Source organism: Oncorhynchus kisutch, linkage group LG22 (assembly GCF_002021735.2).
Source record: "Oncorhynchus kisutch isolate 150728-3 linkage group LG22, Okis_V2, whole genome shotgun sequence".
Taxonomy (NCBI): Eukaryota; Metazoa; Chordata; class Actinopteri; order Salmoniformes; family Salmonidae; genus Oncorhynchus; species Oncorhynchus kisutch.
Window position 1 is genome coordinate 40,233,863 of NC_034195.2, and position 23,580 is coordinate 40,257,442.

Consider the following 23,580-nt stretch of genomic DNA (forward strand, 5'->3'; position numbering starts at 1 on the left):
ATAAGTTCAGAAATAGTTTCATCTTTACGCATTCATTTTATACAACAATTAGATGCAAGCCTCATAACTGAGACACTTGTATGAACAGGGTTATGGTAATGTGGTTGTGTTGTCTCTCATGAGCTTCACAAACATTAAACGAAATGGACCGGTCGTAGCTAGATTCTTCCCCGACCGTGTACACCTTCTCCAAAACATGTACATTGTTCAGTTCTCAAGTTCTATGCTGGAGAAGAGGTTCCTTTGTTCTCCTGTGAAACCTTTTCTCTCTCTATACTGTCTGGCCATGAGGAAGAGAGTCTCCTCCAGGAATTTACGACCTGAGAGCAGCCTGGGTGTAGGCGAGAGAGAGAGGGGGAAGGCACGCTATACCCAAAGAGGGCCACGTCATGACACCTATTTCAGACTCACTATATAGACAAATTCCTCCCATGTCTCTGACCCATTGATCAATAATTCCCTATTACAGAAAAAACACTATTTCCATTGATCGTTAATTCTATTGACTTCTCATCCTCTTGACCCCTCGTACTCTGTCTCTGCGTTGTATTTAGACTGAAATGATTTGGCATGGGCCCCCAGATCCTCAAAAGGTTCTACAGCTGCACCATCATGAGCATCCTGACCGGTTGCATCTCCGCCTGGTATGGCAACTGCTCTGCATCTGATCGTAAGGTGCTACAGAGGGTAGTACGAAGGGCCCAGTTCATCACTGGGGCCATGTTTCCTGCCATCCAGGACCTATATAATAGGCAGTGTCAGAGGAAAGCCCATAAAATTGTCAGAGACTCCAGTCACCCAGGTTATAGACTGTTTTCTGTGATAATACATGGCAAGCGGTACCGGAGCACCAAGTCTAGGACCAAAAGGCTCCTCAACAGCTTCTACCCCCAAGCCATTAGACTGCTGAAAAATTCATAAAAATCGCCACCGGACAATTACATTGTACACTGCTGCTACTCACTGTTTGTTTGTTACCTATGCATATTCACTTCGCCCCCACCTACAGTACATGTACAGATTACCTCAACAAGCCTGTACCCCCGCACACTGACTCGGTACTGTTGCCCACTGTATATAGCCTCGTTATTGTTATTCTTATTGTGTTACTTTATTTTAGCCTACTGGGTAAATATGTTCTTCCTCTTGAACAGTGCAGTTGGTTAAGGGCTTGTAAGTAAGAATTTCACGGTAAAGTCTACACTTGTTGTATTCGGCGCATGTTGCAAATAAAGTTTGATTTGATTTGAACACCCAATGTCACAGGAAGGTAAAAAGGATCATCAAGGACAATAAACACCCGAGACACTGCCTGTTCACCCCGCTTCCATTCAGAAGGCGAGGTCAGTACAGGTGCATCAAAGCTGGGACAAAGAGATTGAAAAACAGCTTCTATCTCGGATTGTTATTCAGTCATCACTAGCACAGAGAGGCGGCTGCCTACCTACAGACATGATATCATTGGCCACTTTAGTAAATGGAACAGTAGTCACTTTAGTAGTCACTTTAACGCCCCTTTAAGAATGTTACATATCTCGCATTACTTATCCCATATGTATGTACTGTTTACTGTGTACTACACTGTCTATTCTATACCATCTATTGCATCTTAGCCTCTCTGTCACTGCTCATCCATATATTTTATATTATATATTCTTATCCCATTCCTTTACTAGATTGTGTGTATCAGGTTTTGTTGTGGTATTATTTATATTATCTGTTAGACACTGCGTGTGTGTTTGGACCATTTTAAGTCTTTAGTGATGGACCATTTTAAGTCTTTAGTGATGGACCATTTTAAGTCTTTAGTGATGGACCATTTTAAGTCTTTTTAGTGATGGACCATTTTAAGTCTTTACTGATTTGGACACCGTGGAACTTGAAGCTGCTATCTGCTCCACTGCTGCCCCCATGTTTAATGTAGTCCACGATCAGCTCCTTGGTCTTGCTGATGTTGAGGGAGGGGTTGTTGCTCCGGCACCACACTGCCAGGTCACTGACCTCCTACCTGTAGGCTGTCTCATCGTTACCGGTGATCAGGCCTACCACCGTCGTGTCATCACCGAACATGATAATGATGTTGGAGTTGTGTGTGGTCACACAGTCGTGGGTGAACAGTGAGTACAGGAGGGGACTGTGTTAAGGGTGGAGGTGATTTTGCCTACCCTCACCACTGGGGGTCGGTCTGTCAGAAAATCCAGGAATCAGTTGCAGAGGGCCATGTTCAGACCCAGAGCCCTAAGCTCGATGACGAGTTTGGAGGGGACAACAGTGTTGAAAGCTGAGCTGTAGTGAATGAACAGCATTCTCACATAGGTATTCTTCTTTACTAGATGGGTGAAGGCAGTGTGGAGAGCATTTGAGATTGCGTCGTCTATGGATCTGTTAGGGCGGTATGTAAATTGGAGTGGGTCTATGGTGGCTGGGATGGTGGAGTTAATGTGTTCTAAAACCAGCCTCTCAAAGCCCTTCATGATTACATAAGTCAGTGCTACAGGGCGGTAATCATTGTGGCATGAAGCCTTCGACTTCTTAGGAACAGGAATGATTGTGGTCATCTTAAAACATATGGAGATTACAGACTGGGTGGGACAAGGAGAGGTTGAAAATTACCATGAATATGCCTGCCAGCTGTTCTGTGCATACTCTGAGGGCCCGCGGCCTTGCGGGGGTGTTGACCTGATTAAAGACCCTTCTCACGTCGGCCGCTGAGAATGAGATCACCCAGTCCTCTGGGTCGGTGACAGGCCTCACACCCAGCTCTATGTTGTTGTCAAAGCATGCATAAAATGCATTGAATTTGTCTGATAGAGAGGCGTCATTGGACAGATCATGGTTGGGTCTTCCTTTGTAACCCATAATGGACTGCAGCCCCTACCACAGGCAGCGGTGTTGGAGCCTGTGTAAGATTCCAGCTTTTTTTCTATATTGTCCTTTTGCTCGTTTGTTGACTGCTGAGGTCATAGCTTGCCTTCTCATTTGTTGCCTCTGCCGAGGTCATAGCTTGCCTTGTACTTATTCCTGTCTTCAGCCATAGCATCAGGGTTGTCGATGATAGCTCTGTGTGCGGTAGGCTTGCTCTTTAGTTTAGTGCCAACCTCAGTGTTAATCCAGGGCTTTTGATTAGGGAAGCAGCGAACCCTCACCGTGGGTACAACGTTGCCAATGCATTTTCTAATGAAGCCAGTGATGGTGGTAGTTAGCGCGACAATGTAGCATAACCTCTGATTCTGGTGACCATTTCTCAACGGAGCTATTATGACACAAGGTGAGACCCAGATGCAGACACAGGAGGTAGATGGTTGGAGTCCTACAGTGTTTATTAATCCAAAAGGAGTAGGCAAGAGAATGGTTGTGGACAGGCAAAACGTCAAAACCAGACCAGAGTCCAGGAGGTACAGAGTGGCAGACAGGCTCGTGGTCAAGGCAGGCAGAATGGTCAGGCAGGCGGGTACAAAGTTCAGGAACAAGCAAGGGTCAAAACCGGGAGGACTAGAAAAAGGAGAATAGCAAAAAGCAGGAGAACGGGGGAAAACGCTGGTTGACTTGGAAAAACATACAAGACGAACTGGCAAAGAGAGACAGGAAACACAAGGATAAATACACTGGGGAATATCAGCGACAGCTGGAGGGGGTGGAGACAATCACAAGGACAGGTGAAACAGATCAGGGAGTGACGGGAGAGAATCATGGCTACTTCCTGTTTCAGCTACTGCTTGTAAATAGGAAGCAAGAGTACGGAGTCATGATCTGATTTGCCCAATGGTGGAAAAGGGGGGGCCTTATACTGTATGCTTTCTTGTGGGTATAATAGCAGTGGTCTGCCTCGCCCCTAGTGGCGTTGCAGACATGTTGATGGAAGTTGGGCATTACGTCTCTTAGTGACGTCAAATTTAAATTGCCGGCAACCAGAAAGGCAACCTCTGGGTGTAGGGCTTCCTGCTTGTTTATTGCCTTGTACAGTTCATTAAGTGCCAGCTTGTTATTTTTATTGTCCTTTGGTGGAATGTATACAGCAGTCACGATAACAGCTGAAAACTCCCTCGGGAGGTAGAAGGGTTGGCATTTGACCATCAGGAATTCCAAGACGGGTGAACAGTGAGTCGACACACCACGCTGGAATTAGCACATCGGTTGGAGTTGATGAAGAGGCAAACCCCTCCCTCCCTCGATTTCCCCAACTCCACTGTCCTGTCTGCCCGGTGAATGGAGAATCCATCGAGTTGGATAGCCGTGGGGAGTATCTTGTCCTAGAGCCCTGTTTCTGAAAAGCAATGAATATTGCAGGTCCGAGTCCCTTTGGTATCAAATGCGCGATCGGAGGTCATCCATCTTATTATCAAGTGACTGTACATTAGCCAGTAGAATGGAGGGAAGAGGTGGTCGGTTTTCCCTTCTCCTTAATCTCACTGGATGCCCCCATCGCTTGCCTCTGTAATACCAGTGTTTCCTCTTGGGTAGCCCGAAAATTGGGTTGGAATTACAGAGAGCCAGGGCAGATGAGTCGAAGTAGCCTATGTGACATCCATATAATTTCTTAATAATAATTTATTGAATTTATATAGCGCTTTTCTACCAACGGAGGTACTCAAAGCACTTTACATCCACCACCAATGTGATACAGTGCCTTGCAAAAGTTTTCAACCCCTTGGCATTCTTCCTATTTTGTTGCATTACAACCTGTAATTTAAATGGATTTTTATTTGGATTTCATGTAATGGACATACACAAAATTTTCCAAATTGTGAAATGAAATGAAAAAAATTGGTGTATGAGGGGGTGGGGGGTGAATAGCTATGTACACTGAAGTTATCTTATTTCTTGTTTGTTTCACAAGAAAAACATTTTGCATCTTCAAAGTGGTAGGCATGTTGTGTCAATCAAATGATACAAACCCCCCAAAAATGTATTTTTATTCCAGGTTGTAAGGCAACGTAATAGGAAAAATGCTAAGGGGTTGAATACTTTTGCAAGCCACTGTATGAGTCAGAAACATTTGGGTTATTTTGACCCAACCAGTTGGGACACTTAGTTGGGTTATTGAGCTATGACCCAGTGGGTCAGATCAGAAGACTCCTCCAGTCATGGGTTAGTAGGAGCGTGGTTTTCAAATAATTATTTTTGTCCCCCCTTGAGTAAATGTCATTCCAGTCCATATTCTGTTCTATTGTCATCACATGTTAAGGTTTAGCACTGACACTTTTGTAGCTTTTATAAAGTTTACACAAGAGCACAAATTTTTCAAGTGCCAATGCATATCCCAATGTTGGGAGAGTTACCACTTTGTAATAATATTAAATAATAATGTTGTTCAGTTTATATAAAATATGTAATGTGCAAAAATATTAAAGGATAACTGTAATTTGTAGTATGCAAACTTAACATGATGAACAGGAATTATATTTTATTTCACGGGTAATTATCTGAAAGCCACGCTCCCAATGGGTTAATTTAACCATCAGTTGTGTTTTTTTTTTTCACTTTCATGCTGGGTTTTCCCAGTAGCTGGGTCTTTTTATGCAATCCATAGATTATTTTCAGGAAGGGTTGCCTATTGGGGCAATTTAAATCCCCATGACAGTAAATGTAATTCCTGTTCATATATTTTTTAAAGCATTTTAGTACTTTCCCAGATGCTCTTATCCAGAGCGACTTAGTTGTGAGCGCATACATTTTCTTACTTATCTTTCTTACTGTTCCACTGTGGAAATTGAACCCACAACATGTTAAGTTTGTGCACTGCAAATTTCAATATTATCTTAATATTTTTGCACATTACATATTTTTTTATACATTTAATAATATTATTATTGAAGTATATGCATCGTTGGGATATGCATCGGCAGTTGAGAAATTCATACACTTGAGTAAGCCTCATTAAAGCTACAAAAGTGTCAGTGCTCAACTTTAACCTTACATTAGAACAGATGAACCGGAATGACATTTACTTTCATGGGTGGCCAAAAATAACTGTCCGGAAGCCACGACCCTAAGTTACGCCTCCAGTCTTCAAAGAAATCAAACCAACTAATACAACTTTCAAAACATTACGTTTTTCCGCCAACTTTAGCATCCCACCAACTTTTTGCTAAATGTTCTTTATATATGAAATGTATTGCCAGCGACAAAGCCTCTACTTTTATTTCCTCCAACCGACCTAGTCATGACTGTGGTAAAGTTCTGCCTATAGCTTGTTATGAAAGTAGTCGTAATAATGAGGGGGCATTGGCAAGCACTGCTCTCTTAAGCTTGATGGTTGCTCGGCTTATGCAGTTGAAGGCATCAAATTGCTGCTTACATAAACTATGAAAGTCATCCAATTGATATAATACATTTGAAGCAATAACCTGCCTGCATGTGGTCAACTATTTCAGCACCGTTTCGCGCTGCTTTGAGACAAGTGTGGGGACTCGTCTTTTCAGTAACTGTTAGTTTGGATATTGGTTAGGCTACAATTAGGCTGTGGAAATGTTAGCTATGTTGAGGTGAGTGCTGCTCGTGATTGTCTTGTCTAGTTGGCTTATTCATTAGCACTGATCAGAACATTTTGCCAGCTTGGTACTGTACCATGCATTCGTAAAGTATTCAGACCCATTAACTTTTTCCACATTTTGTTATGTTACAGCCATATTGTAAAATGGATTACATAAATACAAATCCTCAGCAATCTACACACAATACCACATAATGACAAAGTGAAAACAGGTTTTTAGATTTTTTTAGCAAATGTATTAAAAATTAAAAAATAAAATACCTTATTTACATAAGTATTCAGATGCTTTGCTATGAGACTCGAAATTGAGTGCGTCCTGTTTGAATTGATCATTCTTGAGATGTTTCTACAACTTCATTGGAGTCCACTTGTGGTAAATTCAATTGATTGGACATGATTTGGAAAGGCACACACCTGTCTATACAAGGTCTCACAGTTGACAGTGCATGTCAGAGCAAAAACCAAGTCATGAGGTTGAAGGAATTGTCCGTAGAGCTCCGAGACAGGATTGTGTTGAGGCACAGATCTGGGGAAGGGTACCAAAAAATGTCAGTGGCCTCCATCATTCTTAAATGGAAGAAGTTTGGAACCACCAACACTCTTCCTAGAGCTGGCTGCCCTGCCAAACTGAGCAATCAAGGGAGAAGGGCGTTGGTCAGGGAGGTGACCAAGAACCCGATGGTCACTCTGACAGAGCTCTAGTTCCTCTGTGGAGATGGGAGAACCTTCCAGAAGGACAACCATCTCTGCAGCACTCCACCAAAGTTTATGGAAGAGTGGCCAGACAGAAGCCACTCCTTAGGAAAAGAAACATGACAACCCACATGGTGTTTGCCAAAAGGCACCTAAAGACTCTCAGACCATGAGAAACAAGATTCTCTGGTCTGATGAAACCAAGATTGAACTCTTTGGCCTGAATGCCAAGTGTCATATCTGGAGGAAACCTGGCACCATCCCTACGGTGAAGCATTGTGGTGGCAGCATCATGTTATGGGGATGTTTTTCAGTGGCAGGGACTTGGAGACTAGTCAGGATCGAGTCAAATCAGAGCAAAGTACAGAGAGATTCTTGATGAAAACCTGCTCCAGAGCTCTCAGGACCTCAGACTGGGGCATAGGTTCACCTTCCGACAGGACAATGACCCTAAGCACACAGTCAAGACAACGCAAAAGTGGCTTCAGGACAAGTCTCTGAATGTCCTTGAGTGGCCCAGCCAGAGCCCAGACTTGAACCCAATCAAACATCTTTGGAAAGACCTGAAAATAGCTGTGCAGCAACTCTCCCATCCAACCTGACAGAGCTTGAAAGGATCTGCAGAGAAGTGTGGGAGAAACTCTCCAAATACAGGTGTGTTAAGCTTGTAGCGTCATACCCAAGAAGACTTGATGCTGTAATCGCTGCCAAAGGTGCTTCAACAAAGTACTGAGTAAAGGGTCTGAATACTCGTGTAAATTTGATATTTCCGTTTTTTATAAAAATGTCTAAAAACGTGTTTTTGTCGTTATGGGGTATTGTCTGTAGATTAATGGGGAATAAAAATAATTGAATCAATTTTAGAATAAGTCTGTAATGTAACAAAATGTGGAAATAGTCAAGGGGTCTCAATACTTTCTGAAGTCACTGTATGTAGCTTAACAAGTGGATTATTTTGCTCTTCAGTCGCTTAGTAGCCTAGACCTACTCACGACCAAAATACTTGTCTTAATCAATCAAGGTGATTTTGTTTAATTGAATCTCCATCTATATATTTGGTACATTTTCTGGCTGGGCAGGTAAGTGGAGGTGGTATAGCTCTTCTATTCTTTTGCTCGTCTATCACTGATCAGAAACATTTAGCATGCAATAATGTAGCCTAAACTCCAAAAGCCTGTGGAGGTTGTGAAATATAAACACAAGACTGCTTTTGAAAATATAGATTTCTATTCATTTCTATCTGCATCATGATGAAGATACTTGCAATGTAAGACCCTACGCCTGCTCTAACAAAGCGTAGTGAGGGTAGGAAAGAGATTAAACGTGGAAAAAAAGACATGGGCTTGCCTTGGGCTCTGTTTCAAAAGATCACTTTCTTTATATGACAGCAGTTCCACGTATTGCCATGGCGCAAGTTGTGTGGGAAAAATGTTATTTGTCGTTTATTCTGTTATATTTCATTATATTCTTAGCCTACTATGGTAATGTACCTTAAAGTTGGTTGCCAACTGCCATATAAAGTCCAAAGTAGAAGAAGACTGAAGGAGGAGCGATTACTAGAAACTAACTCGGTGTATCCTTTTATCTGTGGATTCATTTCAGGTCAAATAACAACCCAATGTTTATATCCCAAGACAAATTAGCTAGCAACAGCAAGCTAGCTAGCATTGTGACCTGTCTCCATATTAATATAGTTGGTTCAGAGTTTTGTTTGATATTTCAACCTGCGTATCCTGATCTCGTTTGGTGTGAATGGACAAAATCAACATGCATGCGATGGCGCATGCGCATGCCCGGTCTAGTCAGCATATAAGTATGTATTTTCTGTTTAATGAACAAAATAACTATTGATTTAATTTGCATGGCACAGCCATGTAGGCTATAGGCTGCACAGACCAGTAACATTATGAAACCAAAAATATGCCATTCTATTCTTTTGAAGAAAAAAAAATGTATTGCCCAAAACAAATGAATAATGGATTTCTTTGTGATGGTATATATTCATCGCCTAGGTTTCCTCTCACTCCTAAACTTGCCAACATGTGCACGGGAGATATAAAAGACTTATCCCGGCAAGAATGTTGTACAGGCCACATACTATGAAGTCTGTCTATGAATGGTATTAAGTGATCCAACTGGCTGGGTCAGAATAACCCAATATGTGTTGTGGCCACTATTTACCCAGCAATGGGTTGTTTTTTAACCCAACTCACGTTTGAATTCAGTCATGCCCGCTAGCATTTCTTAATGAAGCAAATCTAAAACAAGGCCATATCAGAAAGTGCAGTGCCCCTTTAATGAGACATATGTCTCTCTCTGCCAGGCAGAGACACACTATGTATCACACACTCCCTATGACACACACACATAAGGGGATAATTAAAGCATCCAAGCATCTACAGGGATTTCAAATGCACTCAGTTACTTAAATTGTTTAATCAATTGTGTTTTGTAGATGAGTGCTGTTGTCTGGCAGATTATTATCTTGCCGTTCTATGGGGGCCTGCTGTTCTCTGTTCAGTGTGACTGTATTGAGTTTGATTGGCCCAGATCTGCCCTCAGAGCAGAAACCCATTTTTTTTCACAGCAGGTCATGCCAGCCTGACTATGTAAGATTAGAACAGCCAATCAATGTGGTCGGGTGTTGTGACGCGTGGCAGATTCCATTCATGCCATGCCCCAGTCCAGTGACAGATGTGCCCTTATGTGTCCATTATGGGGACAGCAGCCCATCAGCCATGCAGGCCACACTCTGGGGGTGTGGGTGTATGCATGTGCATGTTCGACTGCGCATATGTGTGTGTGCATGTGTCTGTATTCTGCAACGTTCTAGTTCTGATGCGGGAGGCAGAGGGAGAGATAAAGATTAGGAGAGAGACGGCCAGGCTCAGATGAGAGAGAGGGAATATGCAGCCAGGGTGTGTTTAATGCAGTAAGTGATGTGTGTTTAATTATGGTGTGTGTGTGTGTGTGTGTGTGTGTCTCTTAGAGACTGGGTAATGGCTTTGTGCCAGGCTAGGTCCTAAGAGGTGCTACACAGCTGCAGGAGAGCCCAGAGGCTGGGATGAGACTGAGGGAGGAAGGGAGATATTCTTACTGAATCAGCCTAACTACTAATTATAAGTAACCACTTGGAGACTATTCAGAGACTTCCTCATTAACTATACTAACTTAAGGTGATCTCCTCAGTACCTAATGAATGAATTTGACACCGGCCAGAGTAATTATCCTACGGTATAGGGTCCTCTTCTTGCGTATTGCTTAGTCTGCTGCTCCATCGTTGTGAACATGACAAGTAAACTTGCATGCATGATACCATGCAGGCTACAACTTTTTTTGACATTCTGTAGCATTTAAGCTATTTTTCTGACTGTTTAAGAATGATTGATAGCCAGAATAGTAGTGTTTCACTGTGAAGCTAATATTGTACTAGAGCTGCTGTTTTTTGCGTTGTGATTAATTAATAGAAATATCACACCTGTGCATATTTTTAAATGACACTGATGTTCTACATAGTTTTCTATTTGATAACTGATATTGCAAGGTGATATGATGCAGTCTAACGAGGCCTAGGCTACTTCATCCTATTGTAAGCTAAATGCATTGGATACAAAACAAACACGGGCATGTGATAAAGGATAACATGTCCAATGTAATTATAAACTGTAAATGCATATCAAGCAGGAATATCTATTCAATTAAATGAATACAGCATTGTAATATTATTGAAGCTTTTCTCTCTCCTTACACAGATGAGCTGCGTCACCTGATGCCCTAGCCTCAAAACCAGAAACGTGTAGACATCAACACTAGTACTTATTTTTTATTTTTTAAATTACACCTTTTGGTTTTCCTGTATCTGTGCATGAGTCCTTAAAACATAGACCATTGCACAAAATAAGTTATTCCCAAGTGTGGAACATCTCAAGGAAATGAACCTCCAACGTTCATAAGCTTGTTCAGTACATGATGGCAAATTTTCATGACAGCCACTGTTTTTTATACACATAACAGGAGTTTACAGGTTTTTGTTCCAGCCCTTCTCTAACACCTAATTCAACTAATTGTGGTCTAAATTAAAGACTTGCACACAGTGCAATCCCCTGGGACAGAAATTACATCTGTATTTTAGAATGAGCTTCATAAATTACAATGTGTTGTTCCAAGATGGTGTAGCAGTCAGACGTCTTTGTCCTCGTCCTGTGTCCCGTGTATGTATCTTTTTATATACAGTGCCTTGCGAAAGTATTCGGCCCCCTTGAACTTTGCGACCTTTTGCCACATTTCAGGCTTCAGACATAAAGATATAAAACAATTTTTTTGTGCAGAATCAACAACAAGTGGGACACGATCATGAAGTGGAACAACATTTATTGGATATTTCAAACTTTTTTAACAAATCAAAAACTGAAAAATTGGGCGTGCAAAATTATTCAGCCCCTTTACTTTCAGTGCAGCAAACTCTCTCCAGAAGTTCAGTGAGGATCTCTGAATGATCCAATGTTGACCTAAAGGACTAATGATGATAAATACAATCCACCTGTGTGTAATCAAGTCTCCATATAAATGCACCTGCACTGTGATAGTCTCAGAGGTCCGTTAAAAGCGCAGAGAGCATCATGAAGAACAAGGAACACACCAGGCAGGTCCGAGATACTGTTGTGAAGAAGTTTAAAGCCGGATTTGGATACAAAAAGATTTCCCAAGCTTTAAACATCCCAAGGAGCACTGTGCAATCGATAATATTGAAATGGAAGGAGTATCAGACCACTGCAAATCTACCAAGACCTGGCCGTCCCTCTAAACTTTCAGCTCATACAAGGAGAAGACTGATCAGAGATGCAGCCAAGAGGCCCATGATCACTCTGGATGAACTGCAGAGATCTACAGCTGAGGTGGGAGACTCTGTCCATAGGACAACAATCAGTCGTATATTGCACAAATCTGGCCTTTATGGAAGAGTGGCAAGAAGAAAGTCATTTCTTAAAGATATCCATAAAAAGTGTTGTTTAAAGTTTGCCACAAGCCACCTGGGAGAGACACCAAACATGTGGAAGAAGGTGCTCTGGTCAGATGAAACCAAAATTGAACTTTTTGGCAACAATGCAAAACGTTATGTTTAGCGTAAAAGCAACACAGCTCATCACCCTGAACACACCATCCCCACTGTCAAACATGGTGGTGGCAGCATCATGGTTTGGGCCTGCTTTTCTTCAGCAGGGACAGTGAAGATGGTTAAAATTGATGGGAAGATGGATGGAGCCAAATACAGGACCATTCTGGAAGAAAACCTGATGGAGTCTGCAAAAGACCTGAGACTGGGACGGAGATTTGTCTTCCAACAAGACAATGATCCAAAACATAAAGCAAAATCTACAATGGAATGGTTCAAAAATAAACATATCCAGGTGTTAGAATGGCCAAGTCAAAGTCCAGACCTGAATCCAATCGAGAATCTGTGGAAAGAACTGAAAACTGCTGTTCACAAATGCTCTCCATCCAACCTCACTGAGCTCGAGCTGTTTTGCAAGGAGGAATGGGAAAAAAATTCAGTCTCTCGATGTGCAAAACTGATAGAGACATACCCCAAGCGACTTACAGCTGTAATCGCAGAAAAAGGTGGCGCTACAAAGTATTAACTTAAGGGGGCTGAATAATTTTGCACGCCCAATTTTTCAGTTTTTGATTTGTTAAAAAAGTTTGAAATATCCAATAAATGTCGTTCCACTTCATGATTGTGTCCCACTTGTTGTTGATTCTTCACAAAAAAATACAGTTTTATATCTTTATGTTTGAAGCCTGAAATGTGGCAAAAGGTCGCAAAGTTCAAGGGGGCCGAATACTTTCGCAAGGCACTGTATTTTTTCTTTGCATATATTTTAACAATATTTTTCTAAACCTCAACTTCAAAATACTCTCCTGCTACCTGCCTCACCCAATGTGGTATGGATCTACTATTTTCTAAAGTATTTTTCTTTACGTTCGAACCGGAATCCCCCAACAGAAGCTAGCCAGCTAACTAGCTACTAGCTAGTAGTAAGCTAACCACTGCTAGCGGTCATCAGCTAACCTCTAGCTCGGAAATCTCTCACCAGTTTGCACAACACGATTCAAACCAGAGCATACCGGAGCAAACCAGAGCATACCATACTTATTTTCTCTCCATATCCCCGGATTCCTACCGCATGCTCTGAACATTTTCACCCGGATCATCGCAGCTAGCTAGCTGCAATCTGAGTGGCTACCCCTGGCTAACGTCTTTGTCCCAAAGCAAACACCAATTAGCCTGGAGCTAGCCCATGCTAGGCCCATCTCCCGGCTAGCTGAAGAGGTCCATCAGCCACTCCTTGGGCTACAATACCTATTTTGCTAATTGGCCTGGACCCCTTTTACTACACGAAGCCCTGCTAATCCATCACGACTGGACTACCGACGTAATCTGCCCGAGGGTTCTTTTTCCAACGAGCCCCTGAATTCCCATCTGCTGGCCGCGGCCTGCTAGCTGTCTAGAGCATATCGGACTGTTAGCTGAATAGGTCCATCGGGCCAATTTCTTGGGCTACTATACCTATTTTGCCAATTGGACTGGGCCCCTTTACTAATCCATCACGGCTGGTCTGCTGACGGAGCCGCACGAGGAGGCTCTGCACGTGGAGGCTTCAACAGACTTCTTCCATCGCGACATCCTTCTAAGGCCCTTCTGCAAGCTTGCTAGCTCCGGCCCGCTAGCTGTCTGAATCGCCATGTCTCCAGCCAGCTTAACTACTTACTGGCCCCTATGATAACTCGGCTACGCATGCCTCTCCCTAATGTCAATATGCTTTGTCCATTGCTGTTCTGGTTAGTGATTTTTGTCTTATTTCACTGTAGAGCCTCTAGCCCTGCTCAATATGCCTTAGATAACCCTTCAGTTCCACCTCCCAGACATGCGGTGATATCACCTAGTTTAAATTATGTTTCTAGAGACAATATCTCTCTCATCGTCTCATGCCTATGTTTAGCTCCACTGTATTCACATCCTACCATACCTTTGTCTGATATATGTATATACTGTACTCTATACCATCTACTGCATCTTTCCATCTCTATGTAATACATGTATCACTAGCCACTTTAAACAATACCCTTATCTTACTCCTCCTCTGAGATGAGTAATGTAGGGTAGGTAAACATATAAAAGTGGCATTGTTTAAAGTGGCTAGTGATACATGTATTACATAGAGATGGCAAGATGCAGTAGATGGTATAGAGTACAGTATATACATATGTGATGAGTAATGTAGGGTATGTAAAATAAATCGGCAAAATCGGCGCCCAAAAATACCGATTTCCGATTTGTTATGAAAACTTGAAACCGGCCCTAATTAATCGGCCATTCCGATTAATCGGTCAACCTTTTTAATGAATTTATTTGCAAATTATGGTGGAAAATAAGTATTTGGTCAATAACAAAAGTTTATCTCAATACTTTGTTATATACCCTTTGTTGGCAATGACAGAGGTCAAATGTTTTCTGTAAGTCTTCAAGGTTTTCACACACTGTTGCTGGTATTTTGGCCCATTCCTCCATGCAGATCTCCTCTAGAGCAGTGATGTTTTGGGGCTGTTGCTGGGCAACACAGACTTTCAACTCCCTCCAAAGATTTTTTATGGGGTTGAGATCTGGACACTGGCTAGGCCACTCCAGGACCTTGAAATGCTTCTTACGAAGCCACTCCTTCGTTGCCCGGGCGGTGTGTTTGGGATCATTGTCATGCTGAAAGACCCAGCCACATTTCATCTTCAATGCCCTTGCTGATGGAAGGAGGTTTTCACTCAAAATTTCACGATACATGGCCCCATTCATTCTTTCCTTTACACGGATCAGTCGTCCTGGTCCCTTTGCAGAAAAACAGCCCCAAAGCATGATGTTTCCACCCCCATGTTTCACAGTAGGTATGGTGTTCTTTGGATGCAACTCAGCATTCTTTGTCCTCCAAACATGACAAGTTGAGTTTTTACCAAAAAGTTCTATTTTGGTTTCATCTGACCATATGACATTCTCCCAATCTTCTTCTGGATCATCCAAATGCTCTCTAGCAAACTTCAGACGGGCCTGGACATGTACTGGCTTAAGCAGGGGGACACGTCTGGCACTGCAGGATTTGAGTCCCTGGCGGCGTCGTGTGTTACTGATGGTAGGCTTTGTTACTTTGGTCCCAGCTCTCTGCAGGTCATTCACTAGGTCCCCCCATGTGGTTCTGTGATTTTTGCTCACCGTTTTTGTGATCATTTTGACCCCACGGGGTGAGATCTTGCGTGGAGCCCCAGATCGAGGGAGATTATCAGTGGTCTTGTATGTCTTCCATTTCCTAATAATTGCTCCCACAGTTGATTTCTTCAAACCAAGCTGCTTACCTATTGCAGATTCAGTCTTCCCAGCCTGGTGCAGGTCTACAATTTTGTTTCTGGTGTCCTTTGACAGCTCTTTGGTCTTGGCCATAGTGGAGTTTGGAGTGTGACTGAGGTTGTGGACAGGTGTCTTTTATACCGATAACAAGTTCAAACAGGTGCCATTAATACAGGTAACGAGTGGAGGACAGAGGAGCCTCTTAAAGAAGAAGTTACAGGTCTGTGACAGCCAGAAATCTGAAATCATAAAAAATCCTACAATGTGATTTTCTGGATTTCTTTTCTTTATTTTGTCCGTCATAGTTGAAGTGTACCTATGATGAAAATTACAGGCCTCTCTCATCTTTTTAAGTGGGAGAACTTGCACAATTGGTGGCTGACTAAATACTTTTTTGCCCCACTGTACATATGAGATGAGTAATGTAGGGTAGGTAAACATATAAAAGTGGCATTGTTTAAAGTGGCTAGTGATACATGTATTACATAGAGATGGCAAGATGCAGTAGATGGTATAGAGTACAGTATATACATATATCTCTCATCCTTTTAAGTGGGAGAACTTGCACAATTGGTGGCTGACTAAATACTTTTTTGCCCCACTGTATATGCTGTACTCCATACCATCTACTGCATCTTGCCTATGCCGTTCTGTACCATCACTCATTATATATAATATGTACATATTTTATGTACATATTCTTCATCCCTTTTACACTTGTGTGTATCAGGTAGTTTTTGTGAAATTGTTAGGTTAGATTACTCTTGGTTATTAGTGCATTGTTGGAACTAGAAGCACAAGCATTTTGCTACACTCGCATTAACATCTGCTAACCATGTGTATGTGACAAATAAGATTTGATTTGTGCACTGTAATTCAAAACAGGTATGGAGATGGAATGGTTCTCTTAGTCTACATTTTCATTGATTATTGTCAAGGTGACCCTTAGTTGCCACGGTGACATTTAACAGCACTGTTAAGACAGTGAGTGATGGGCCTGCTTTAGTATTACATTTTTTGACATAATAATCAAATGAGGAAGCCAGATGTTTGACTTTCATCTCAGCCATTTTCATGTGAAATGATGAACTTCCCACAAGCACTTCCAGAGTCTGCTCTATCCACTATATGTCTTCATTGAAATGCCAGACTCAATGTTTTATTACTGCGTATTACTGCGTAATTTCATCAAGACTCAATATTTATTACTGATAAACTTCAAGTTGATATTTCAGCCACACTGAAATTAAGGCTGGGAATTGCCAAGAATCTCACATTACAATATTATCACTATACTTAATTGCCAATATATGTATTGTGATATTTTATTACTATGTAACTTCATCAATACTCATTGTTTTATTACTGCGTAACATCAAGGCTCAATGTTTATTATTATGTAACTTCATCAAGACTCAATGTTTTATTACTATGTAACGTAACTTAATCAAGTTGATGTTTCAGCCACACTGAACTTAGGGCTCGGAATTGCCAGGGATCTCACAGTACGATATTATCCCGATACTTAGGTGCCGATACGATATGTATTACGATTCAATACTGTGGTTTTATTGCGATTCGATGTTGCTGCAGAGAGACGAGAGAGCATGAGAAAACGAGTTTTGATCAGTCATGGAAATTAAAGTGCTGAAAACAAATTGGCTCCCTTTTAAAAAAGATGGAGAACAAGCTATGAAAGAACGATACTGTAGTTTTGGTGTAGGTACAACCAATGAGGGGGGAAATTATTTCGCGATATTGTCCAAAATAATATCCCTATATTTAACTGTATAGACTTTTTTTCTCCATCACTAACTGAAATGATATAGACTGAAAATGGCAGTAACATAACTGAACTGAAATTGGCTCCTTCATTTTTATGTGCAATGCTAACATACTGAAGTATCGCGATGTCCAGTAACATATAATGGCGCCCAAATCCCTCCATCATTGTGAAGAAAAGACAGAGGAAAGGGAGGAGGAGGGCGGGGTGCTTTGTAAAAATTTGCTGACGAGTAGGTAAACCACCACTTCCCTCTGTATTATTGGCCAACGTACAATCATTGGAAAACAAACTGGACGATCCACGATTAAGACTATCCTACCAACGGACATTAAATACTGTAATATCTTATGTTTCACCGAGACGTGGCTGAACGACGACACAGATAATACAGAGCTGGCTGGCTTCTCCGTGCATCGGCAGGAGAGAGCAGCTACGTCTGGTAAGACGAGGGGCGGGGGTGTGTGTCTATTTGTCAATAACTGCTGGTGCGCAATGTCTAATATTAAAGAAGTCTCAAGGTATTGTTCACCTGAGGTAGAGTGCCTTATGATTAACTGTAGACCACACTATCTACCAAGAGAGTTCTCATCTATATTATTCGTAGCCGTCTATTTATCACCACAAACCAATGCTGGAACTAAGACCGCTCTCAGCAAGCTGTATAAGGCCATAAGCAAACAAGAAAATGCTCATCCAGAAGCGGCGCTCCTAGTGGTCGGGGACTTTAATGTAGGCAAACTTAAATCTGTTTTACCTCATTTCTACCAGCATGTCACATGTGCAAACAGAGGAGAAAAAAACCTCTAGACCACCTTTACTCCACACACAGAGACGCATACAAAGCTCTCCCTCGCCCTCCATTTGGCAAATTGACCGCTGCTGCTGCCACTGCTGCTCCCGGAGCGGTAGCAGCGGGAGCAGTGGTAGCGGTAGCAGCGGTGGCAGCGGCAGCAGTAGCGGTAGCAGCGGTGGCAGCGGCAGCAGTAGCGGTAGCAGCGGTGGTAGCAGTAGCAGCGGCAGCAGTAGCAGCGGTGGCAGCGGTAGCAGTGGCAGCGGTAGCAGCGGCGGCGGTGGTAGCAGCAGTGGCAGCGGGAGCAGCAGCGGTAGCAGTGGCAGCGGTAGCAGTGGCAGCGGCAGCAGTGGCAGCGGGAGCAGTGGCAGTGGTGGCAGTGGCATCAGCGGTGGCAGTGGCATCAGCGGTAGCAGTGGCATCAGCGGTAGCAGTGGCATCAGCGGGAGCAGTGGCAGCGGGAGCAGCGGCAGAGGGAGCAGCGGCGGCGGCAGCGGCAGCAGCGGCGGGAGCAGCGGGGGCAGGGGGAGCAGCGGGAGCAGCGACAGCGGGAGCGGCGGCAGCGGGAGCAGCGGGTGCAGCGGCAGCGGGTGCAGCGGCAGCGGGAGCAGTGGCAGCAGGAGCAGTGGCAGCTGCAGCAGTGGCAGCGGGAGCAGTGGCAGCGGGAGCAGCGGTAGCGGGAGCGGCGGCAGCGGGAGCGGTGGCAGCGGCATCAGCGGTAGCAGTGGCAGCGGTATCAGCGGCAGCAGTGGCAGCGGCAGCAGTGGCAGCGGCAGCGGGAGCAGCGGCAGCGGGAGCAGTGGCAGCGGGAGCAGTGGCAGCGGGAGCAGTGGCAGCGGGAGCAGTAGCAGCGGCGGCAGCGGCAGCAGCGGGAGCGGCGGAAGCGGTGGCAGCGGGAGCAGTGGCAGCGGCATCAGCGGGAGCAGCGGCAGCAGTGGCAGCGGGGGCAGGGGGAGCAGCGGGAGCGGCGGCAGCGGGAGCAGCGGGAGCAGTGGCAGCTGCAGCAGTGGCAGCGGGAGCAGTGGCAGCGGGAGCAGTAGCAGCGGCGGCAGCGGGAGCAGCGGGAGCAGTGGCAGCGGTAGCAGTGGCAGCGGTAGCAGCGGCGGCGGTGGTAGCAGCAGTGGCAGCGGGAGCAGCAGCGGTAGCAGTGGCAGCGGGAGCAGTGGCAGCGGTAGCAGTGGCAGCGGCAGTGGCAGCGGCAGCAGCAGCGGTAGCAGTGGCAGTGGCATCAGCGGTGGCAGTGGCATCAGCGGTGGCAGTGGCATCAGCGGTAGCAGTGGCATCAGCGGTAGCAGTGGCAGCGGGAGCAGTGGCAGCGGGAGCAGCGGCAGAGGGAGCAGCGGCGGCAGCGGCGGCAGCAGTGGCAGCGGCAGCAGTGGCAGCGGCAGCAGTGGCAGCGGGGGCAGGGGGAGCAGCGGCAGCGGGAGCAGCGGGAGCAGCGGCAGCGGGAGCAGTGGCAGCTGCAGCAGTGGCAGCGGGAGCAGTGGCAGCGGGAGCAGTAGCAGCGGCGGCAGCGGGAGCAGCGGGAGCAGCAGCGGCAGCGGGAGCGGCGGCATCAGCGGGAGCAGTGGCAGCGGCATCAGCGGGAGCAGTGGCAGCGGCATCAGCGGGAGCAGTGGCAGCGGGAGCAGTGGCAGCGGGAGCAGTGGCAGCGGGAGCAGTGGCAGCGGGAGCAGTGGCAGCGGGAGCAGTGGTAGCGGCCGGGAGCAGCGGTAGCGGCCGGCAGCAGCAGCGGTAGCGGCCGGTAGCAGCAGCGGTAGCGGCCGGTAGCAGCAGCGGTAGCGGCCGGCAGCAGTGGTAGCGGCCGGCAGCAGCGGTAGCAGCAGTGGTAGCAGCAGCGGTAGCAGTGGTAGCAGCAGCGGCAGCAGTGGTAGCGGCCGGCAGCAGTGGTAGCAGCGGTAGCAGCAGCAGCGGTAGCAGCAGCAGAAGATGAGAGCCATTGGCTCTCTAGCCCTCCCCTCCTCCCACACAATAGAGCTGATTGTCCGTGCAAGACAGACAGACAGACAGACAGACAGAGGGGGCTTTACTGTGGGTAGCGTTCCCCCGCCATATGCCCTGTCTCCGCTGGAATTTGATTATCTTCACCCAATACGGACTGGAAACACAGAGAAGAGAGGAAGGAAAGAAAGGAGGAAGTGGAGAGCGAGAGAGAGAGAGGCAAAAGCAGCTTAGTGCAAGCCTGAACCTGCCTATATGTGTCTGCGAGAGATAGAGGAACGGAGGGAATGAGAGCGGGAGGGGAAAGAGGAACGGCGGGAATGAGAGAGGAAGAGGTTGCTTTTCTCTTCATTCTGGTTGTTGTGTAACAAGGAGAAGGATATCCGATCATCTATGTGAACGGTAGCTGACACACAGACCCAGTCTTGACTAGCGGAAGCCTGGTCTCAGGTCAGTGGATTTTTCTCTTTTAGAAGGACTGAAGCTCTGTAGTACTGTAGCCATCTAGAGCCACAACACTGTGTTCACAGCTGTAGTAGACAGACAGGTGCTTATCACCAGTCCCAGAGCAGAGAGGAGCAGTGTACTGCTACCGAATACTGAGGTAAACTGTGTGGTTGTTGTTAGTCTGGTGACACTGTGTGTGTGTGTGTGTGTGTGTGTGTGTGTGTGTGTGTGTGTGTGTGTGTGTGTGTGTGTGTGTGTGTGTGTGTGTGTGTGTGTGCTGTGGCTATACTGGGGGTAGGAGGGTTATTGAGGCACTCGCAGGCTTTGTTGGGTGAACACCCCACAGCTGCAGCCTCTCTCAGTAGAACACAACTGCAGAACACATGCAAAACACACACATGGAGGATGACTGCAGTTATCTTTCTTGGCCATCCTTGGCTGAAGCCCTTATCTGCCCCTGTGGTGTGCTGTAGCAGAGGTGTTAGCCTCACCGGCTGCATGTAGCCTGTTGTAGCTGAAGCTGCTAGCTCACCCTGCTGTTTGTGCTGTATCACAGGCTGTCAGACTCAACATGTTTAGCTTCCACTATTAGCTTTTTCCTTGTGTTTGTGAAGCCATCAACTCTTTCTGCTGTGTAGGCTGAACTACAGCTCTACCTAGTAGCGATAGATACGCTAACAGCAGAAACCATTACTTGGTAAAATACAGCTGTAGCTGTGGACTTATAACCATGCTGAGACTGAACTCTTAGTGGTCCCTGTTGTGTACTTGCGACAGGCATGCAGGGAGTCTCAGGGGCGACTCTGGGGCTCCGCTTTGGCCCTGTCCCAGACTCCCATGACTCAGGGCTGAAGGCTGGGAGTTCAGACTAGGAGAGGTTGGGGTGAGTGGGGGCAGGGAGGCTGCTGGGGTATGAGGGAGGTCCACTGTGACCAGAAATGAGATTAAACTGAGGGAGCGGCACATCTAAAGAGGAGCAGAGAGGGGAGGGGTGTTAACCTTTATCAGACAACACAATGAATGCCGCTGTGTGTGTGTGTGTGTGTGTGTGTTGTCAGGGGTTCAGCAGTGGTTGTCAGGGGTTCAGCAGTGGTTGTCAGGGGTTCAGCAGTGGTTGTCAGGGGTTCGGCAGTGGTTGTCAGGGGTTCGGCAGTGGTTGTCAGGGGTTCGGCAGTGGTTGTCAGGGGTTCGGCAGTGGTTGTCAGGGGTGCGCCAGTGGTTGTCAGGGGTTCGGCAGTGGTTGTCAGGGGTTCGGCAGAGGTTGTCAGGGGTTCAGTTTAACAGTATAACTTTAGTCCGTCCTCTCGCCCCTACCTGGGCTCAAAACAGGGACCCTCTGCACACATCAACAACTGACACCCACAAAGCATCGTTGCCCATTGCTCCACAAAAGCCGCGGCCCTTGCAGAGCAAGGGGAACCACTACTTTAAGGTCTCAAAGCGAGTGACGTCACCGATTGAAACGCTATTAGTGCGCACCACCGCTAACTAGCTAGCCATTTCACATCAGTTACACTAGCAGTGGTTGTCAGGGGTTCTCCACCTCTTCTCTCTTCATGTTCACACTTTTCATCCCCCTTTTAACTCCAGGGCCAGAATACACAGCCGGAATACACAGTCAGTGCCTCCAGAAACAGCAGCACCATAGTGATCAGTTTCTTTGGTAGAGGGTGTCATTGAGCTCTGTGGAGCTTTGTCTTTCACCGTGTCAGAATGAGAGAGAGCACGAGGATGCTTATGATACTGACTGACACTATGGCACTCTCCTAGGAAGTGCCCAATCAAACAAATAGTTAGCTGAGTGGGTTGGATCAATGAGGATGTAATTCTGTAAAGTTTTAGAATAGACCTAAGTTGACTTAGGGGAACAAGACAGCAAATAAGTAAGTATGAAAGAGGAACTTCAGATGTGGTGGGAAATGTCAAACATAATGAAACCATGTTTTAGTGTTCAACTCATCCTTTTATGACACAGTGAGCAGCACAGAATATGGATCTCTCTCTCTCTCACTCCCACACACACACACACACACACACACACACACACACATATATTAACACCCTAGCCTACAGGCCTGCTTCCAGGCTGCATGTAGATATCTGGAACATTCTGTGCATGCTCTCCTCTTCCACTGCGAGGATTGCTGAAGGGTTCACTGCCTCCAGTTATTCATGTTGAACTCAATCATTTCCCTAGTCCTTCATGCTCTCACACATGCTGTTTCATTGATATTTTATTGGATTATTTTCATCCATTCACCTGTATTCACTGGAGATCCATCTGTAATGTCAGCCGTGTGTGTCAGAGAGAGAGAGAGCAAAGAGGAGGGAAAGAGAGAGAGGATAGAGAGACACCCTATGGCATTGTGACCAGACAGTCTCACGGAACTCAACACAATGCGAGACTTCAGCTGTGTGTGTATACTGTAGACCCAAAATAGACAGACCAGCATTTGTTGTTGTAGCCATTTGTTATTATTAAGCAATACTGCCAAAGGAGTTGTGGTATATGGCCAATATACCTCAGCTGAGGGCTGTTCTTAAGCACGACGCAACACAGAGTGCCTGGATACAGCCCTTAGCCGTGGAATATTGGCCATATACCACAAACCCCCAAGGTGCCTTATTGCTATTATAAACTGGTTACCAATGTAATTACAGCAGTAAAAAAGTTTTTTTTCATACCCATGGTATACGGTCTGATATACCACGGCTGTCAGCCAATCAGCATTCAGGGCTCGAACCGCCCAGTTTATAACATGTAATATACAATAAGTATCTATTATTGAAGTGTATCACATAACCAGCACTAAATGGAGTCTGTGTAATATACCTGGGTTATTTATGGCCAGAGAGCCAGACTGATCTACTAGCCCATTGGGAATCAATCAGATGTGAAGACTGTGAATGGTTGGTAATATTGATTGACACATTTCAGAGCCTCCATCCCACAGCTGTTGCCTGTTTCCTCATGTCACGGCTCTACAGGCCTGACATTGATTAGAGAAGAGTCCAACACCCACTGTCTGTCTGGGATTGGA

At 45.3% G+C, this 23,580-nt stretch overlaps 1 protein-coding gene across 4 annotated transcripts in view; it reads left to right on the forward strand.

Moving 5' to 3' along the window:
• Positions 1 to 23,580, forward strand: part of LOC109866795 (FYVE, RhoGEF and PH domain-containing protein 4) — a 107,237-nt gene that overhangs the window by 26,486 nt on the left and 57,171 nt on the right. For 2 of the 4 annotated variants that reach the window (XM_031801255.1, XM_031801256.1), the window contains exon 1: positions 20,028 to 20,542. The exons of the other annotated variants lie outside the window; for them this stretch is intronic. The gene's annotated coding sequence lies outside the window, so the exon portion shown is untranslated. Of the gene's footprint in view, positions 1 to 20,027; positions 20,543 to 23,580 lie in introns of those variants that run through there. 4 annotated transcript variants of the gene reach the window in all.